The following is a 6,432-nucleotide window of genomic DNA, read 5'->3' on the forward strand; positions in this document are numbered from 1 at the left end:
ACTGAGCTGTAACAAGTTCCAGACCTTGTTGATCGTAAGTGCAGGTAGGCTCTCCCAGGAGAGATGTCCATTGGGCAGTTGGCTCTATAGGTTTGAAGTTTGGGAGATTCACATGAGATAGTCATTGGCAGAGAGAGAGAGAGTTATGAAAATTCTTGAAATGAATGGGACCAGCCAGTGTGAGTCTTAGGGTGAGAAGGGAAAACACGTTAGGACAGTAACTGGGAAGATTTTAATATTCAAAGAGCCAGCTGAAGCACACTCAGAAGGAACAGTCAGAGAGGCAGGAAGAAAGCAGAGTTGATGGCGGGGCAAGAAAACCTTGAGAAGAGAGTGGCCAGCCACATCAGAGCACAGCAATGGTGGCAAAGGGCAAACCAGATTTTTGTGACCATCATCTCAGCAAAGAGATCAGGTCAAAGGCAGATTTTAGGAGACTGAGGACTACGTGGAAGGCGAGGAAGATGACTAGACAAATATAGACCATGTTTCCAGAAAGTTCGTGTATGAGAAAAAGGAATTCGCTAGGGAAGGCGACAGTTTTGAGGCTAGGTCTTCTTAATTTTCTCTCTTTCTTTGCGTTTCTTAAAACGAGCTGGCATGGACCCAGAAGAACAGTGGGGTTTGAAGGAACAGAAAAACATGCTGATGACACTGGGGGGAGGGCAGGGCCGTGTGGGGAGGGGTCACCCTGGCGATGAGATTCAGCCTTGGTGTGGCACCAAGAGGGGTCATCCAGACGAAGTGGTGCCTTCTCATGATTAGCTTTTCGCAGAGATGACCAAAGGTGCCTAGCAGGCTTCTGGCGAAGGGAATGGCCGTTAGTAAGTGGCTGAATGAGGCGAGGTTCTTGGAGACACAGAGAGGACCAAAGTCTGCAGGGTTGGAGGACAAGGGACTCTTAGAAATGGGAGCCATCTTATCCAGCCATGTTCTCTGCGAAGGAGGAGGGGGGTCATCTACTGAGAGAATGGGTCAGGGGAGGTCTGTGGAAAATCGAAGCTCTGGAAACAGCCTCCCTGGTGACCGGGGGAGGGAGGCTCCATGTTCTCACGGTGCTGGTGTTCACAGCTGACACAAGACCACACTACCACGCAGACAGACCCTCACACGCTTTTCTCATGAAAATGGCGTGTGGGCAGGAAGGAACGTCATCTCTGGAATGAAGCGTGTGTGAAATGTTTGCTGAGCCTCTTCAGGGGGGTCGGTCAGACCGCCACACACTCAGGACTGTTTCTCTTTGCCTCTTATCTCTGCGTCACAAGCCTGAAGGCTCCGAGGGCAGCGGCCCCTGGTTCTGAGGGCGCACTCGCTTCCTGTTTACCACCACGGGACACGACTATTTTCCGAGCCATTCTAATGAGATACAATGCGTCTTGGGAAAACACGAGGAAACTGGGGATTTAAAAACAAGAAGGTCGGGTGACATGAGAACTCTCTCGGTGATGGATTCTGAGAAAGTGAGAACGCTAGCAGTGAGTTCACCAAAGGGCCCAGGAGCCGGGAGGGAAGTCCTCAGAAGGACCCCTTGGCATGGGGCGGCCCGTGCGTAGGGCATCCAGAGCTTTGCAGCCTCACGTCTTCACCCATCTCCTTGCTTCAAGTTACGACTGGTCTATTTTTTTTTCACGATGATGGCAAATGTGTGGGCAGACAATCTCCAATCAAGCTTCCGACCCCTCATTAATTTGTAATAGAGTCGATCGTGGTCACTAAATATAAAACAATTTACCTGCACTTAGAAAGGAATCGGCTCAGTACGCTGGGTGACCACAGGGCATTTGTCTATTCCACTTCCCCCAGGCTGTCTTTTCTTCCAAAGCCTTCCCACTGGCACACGTACAGAGAGGACCACAAGCAAAGCTCCCAGCGCCCCCAAGCAGCCCCAAGCTGTCCACGGAGGTTGGTCTAGTATTAGCTGTTTGCTTTCATCCATGGCCCATTTTACTCCTCCCCACCCTCTGCACGAGACACCGAAGGAACAACCTTATTCATGGCCCTCAAGCTACTGCTGTCTCAGGAACAATATATTCTTAAGCACTACATGCATCCGAGATTTGTCTCGATGTGGTCCATTTATTTTAATTTGGGACTGTCAGTGGGAAAAAAAAAAAGTAATTAAGCTCGTGACTGGCACAGCAAACGATTTCAGTCCTGACGTTACGGCCTTATCCCGACTCGTTTCACTATATTTCTTCCACCTGTCAGATGAAAGTCTCAACTCCTAAAACTCAGCCATGCTTTCCTTAATTACTTCACACGATGAATTTGCAAAGGATAGTTCTATGTGATTTATGTCATTTTTAGCTTTGGTCAGTTTTTGCGGGGGGCGCTCTCTTCACTGAGAAAGCGTGTTTTAAAAGTTGCATTACAGTGTTTTGCGCTTAGAAAAGCGTTACACAGAAAGGTTTTCAATAATATGTTGCCTCTTAACTAGAATGCGGCAGAAACCTGTTATTCTGTTTGGAGATCACATTTGAAGATCATAGATTTCCTCGTTGCTCTCCGCAGATTCTCTGAGCCGTGCCCCACTTTTCCTCCTATGCCTCAGTTTCTCCCCTGTGCCTGAATAATTCACAGATGGTGTCTACAGCATCACTTCCAGGCTTCTCTTCCCTCCTTCTTGCCTCCTGTTTCCTGTCGAGATAAGTGAGTGTAAATTTATTTGACATTATTAAATTTGTTTTCTCCAAAATTAAAGTTGGGGGTTGACTTAGACAATTTGCAGTCATTGTTTAAAGGCATTTTTGTTTTTTTATTCTACCTTCCTCATCCTTTCCTGTTTACTTTTCTTCCTTTAAAAAAACTTTTTTTTATTATATTTGTTTATTTTTGAGAGACAGAGTGAGACAGAGCACGAGCGGGGGAGGGGCAGAGAGAGGGGGAGACACAGAATCCGAAGCAGGCTCCAGGCTCTGAGCCGTCAGCACGGAGCCCGACACGGGCCTCCAACCCATGAACTGTGAGATCATGACCTGGGCCGAAGTCGGACACTTAACCAACTGAGCCACCCAGACGTCCCCATCTATTTTCTTTTCTTTTTTTCTTTTTTTATACAATGATCGGATGGAATGTCTCTCAGAAAAAGCTCACCAGAATTTGCTGTGTATGCTTTTGAATACAAGGTATAAAACGGCCCCTCCCTACTTCCACAGCCCAGATCCTTCACTGAAACTGGAAAAACCATCTGTCTGTCACCTCAATCCTTGCTCTGGGAATGTGGTTTCAGGTTGGGGCTGACAGCCTCTTGGCCCCTGTGCTCTGAAAATATTTACTTAGTAGGGTCTCTGCTTCTGTCCCAAGGAGTCTGGGGTCTTGATTTTCAAAGAGCTGAGGGGGTTTCGTGGAGGAGGCAGCCGCCTCAGAGACTGGTGATTTGGCAAAGTAGGAATGGAAAAAAACCCTGAAAGTAAAGATCTTTCAAGAGATTGTCAACTGCTAGCCAAGCAGATTCAGAACACATTTACAACAACTCACTAAGGTACAAATTTATAAATGGAATAAACCAAGGAACTTGGGTCTCAAAATAAATATGTCAGCACACGTAGTCTTGCATTCATTAAAAAAAATCCCACAACTGTGATATAAAGATCATAAATATTAATATTCTCCCTTTTTATTCAAAATTATAGTCATGACAGAATTGTCCATATGGCCAAAAGAGAATAATATTGCCAAAAATCTTTAATAAAATCTTCTTTATTATGAAAGGGATACAAACCATATTATATCTTATACAGAAAATAGATGGAAATAATCAACTATAATTGCACCTGCCTTATAAAACTACTCTGTTTTTCTGAGTGCCTTTCTTTCCAGGTAATTTTACTGAGGTACAATTTAAGTAGGAATGGAATAAAACATTTACATTGTAATCAGAGTTTAAATATACTTTTGTGCATTATTTAGTTCCCTCTATAACATGTTTTGTATTCTAGTCTGCATATTATTTCTTTAAGTAAATACACCTTAATTTACCTATTTCACTATTTGGGGATATTTTTTCCTGGGTTTTTTTTTTTTAATTTTTTTGTCTTCTTGCATTTTGTTTTTAGTATTATACATAATACTAGAATGAACAACCTGGGGCATGCAAGCATTTTAGATTAGTTTTTTAGGCTAGATTCCCATTAATGCAATTCCTGCAACAAAGATCTTAATATATCTACTGCCAAATTATTTTTCTTTTAAAGGGTTGTATCAATTTACAATGTCAAAAGCAATACATAGAATGCCAACCTTGCTATACTTCAGGTGGCATCATGCTATTATAACTTTTTTTAATTCAAGTATAATTAACATATCCAGTGTTACATTAGTTTTGAGTATACAATATGATGATTCAACAATCCTATAGATTTCTCAGTGCTCATCACCTAGTTCACCCCTCCTCTCCCCCGCTCCCCCACCCTGCCCTCCGGTGACCCCCAATTTGTTCTCTATATTTAAGAGTCTGGGTTTTTTTTTTGTTTATTTTTTTGTTTCTGTCTCTCTTTTCTTTCTTTGTTTTGTTTCTTAAATTCCACATACGAGTGAAGTCATATGGTATTTGTTTTGTTATTATACCTTTAAAAAGTGATTTACTAATCTACTGGCGAAAGTGCTTTTCATTGACATTTACATCTTTGATTAATTGCAAGGGTCTGTATGTTTCCTATGTAGCTTACTAGTTGTAGCTCTGCCTTGCTGGATTCATTTAGCTCTACATTTCCAGATGTGTTTTAGTCATCTCCTCTCTTCCCATTTAGATGACTGATTTTCAACTCTCATCTTACTGACGTGCTTGATTACTCCTCTTTCTTGAACCATTTTCTCCATTTGGCCACTCTCACACCACCCTCTCTTGTTTTCTTCTCTCACTGGCACTTTCTCTTCTGTTTCTTTTTCGGGCATCCCTTCGTCTCTTGCACCTCAAATATTTGGGGTTTCTTTGTTCTGCACACTCTTCTCACTTGCCGCCCTCTTGCTGGATGATTTCATCCATCCCCATGGCTATAAATATAATTCATGTATAGATGACTTATGTATTCAGCCAGATAGTTCCTCTGACTCATATTTCTAATTATCTACAGTACATCTCTAACTAAACATCTCAAAGTTAACATATCTGCGGCTGAACTCCGAATTTTCCCCCAAATCTGTTCCTCCCCGTCATCCCCATCTCGGTGATGGCATCCCACCCACCAGGTGGCTAGGATGAGAAACTCTGGCACCCTCTTGCCTTCCCTTCTGCTCCTTCGGCAAGCCCCACAACCCTGCTCTGCATCTATTTCCTTCTGTCTTCACTGCCACCTTCATAGTCCGGGCTGTTGTCACTGGCGTGACCCATTCTAATAATTTTTGCTAAGTTCCACATTTCATTGGTCACCACGCAGCCAGAAGTTTGTGTCAAAAACAAAACTAGATTGTGTCTCCCTTGTTGATTGTGCTTCAAAAGCTTTCCGTTGCACGTATTATAAAATCCAAATTCCTAGAAGACCTAGATGTGGCCTAGAAGACCACACAGGATCTTCCCCTGCCTACTTTAGCAGCCTTCCCTTTTGCCACCGTTCATCTTGCTGTCCAGCCACATTGACCTCCTTGCCCTTCTTTTGCCATGCCGAGCACTGTCCTGAATCAGGGACTTCGATGCTCCTGGATCATGTGTTCCCTGAGTCCTCACCTGGATCTTAATTCTGCTTTGCTTTATTTATTGTTTTAAAAAATTTTCATGTATATTTATTTCTGAGAGAGGGAAAGAGCGAGCACGAGTGAGGAAGGGGCAGAGAGAGGGGGACAGAGGATCCAAAGCAATTTCTGTGCTGTGAGGGCAGAGCCCAATGCAGGGCTCACACTCACAAACCGTGAGTTCATGACCTAAGCCAAAATCAAGAGTCGGCCGTTTAACTGCCTGAGCCACCCAGGCGCCCCCATTCCACTTTGCTTTAATGCTTCCTTTTCAGAGAGAAGGTTCCTCGCCTCCCTATCCAAATTTTCCCCCCTCCTTTTAATTTCTGTAGTAGGATTTGTTTCCTTGGTAACCCTCATCACAGTCTGAAGCTAAACCATTTGTCACTTTACCTGCTCTTCAATTGTCTCTCACTGATTATAAACTCCACGGGGCAAGGATCATGTCTGTTTATTCCATTGTGCCCTGCACCAACACAGTGCCTGTCACAGTGCAGCACCCAGAGCATTGAGTAGATGTGCACCAACAACATTTTATGTTGTCTTTTGACAGTAAAGACTCACTGAAAGATTTTCATGGCTGGATTGGGGTTGGGGAAGATCCTTGGGCAGAAGCCTGGAGGTCGGATTACCGACGTATGAAGTTGGAAACCACGTGACCCAGTTAGGTAGCTGTTGTGGCCTTGTGTCTAGAGATGAAGGGTCTACGCTACAGACGTAAGACATCTAATATACTAAGTAGAGTGCTGAGTGCAGACACCCGAG

The sequence above is a fragment of the Panthera tigris genome, chromosome A1 (assembly GCF_018350195.1).
Source record: "Panthera tigris isolate Pti1 chromosome A1, P.tigris_Pti1_mat1.1, whole genome shotgun sequence".
Taxonomy (NCBI): Eukaryota; Metazoa; Chordata; class Mammalia; order Carnivora; family Felidae; genus Panthera; species Panthera tigris.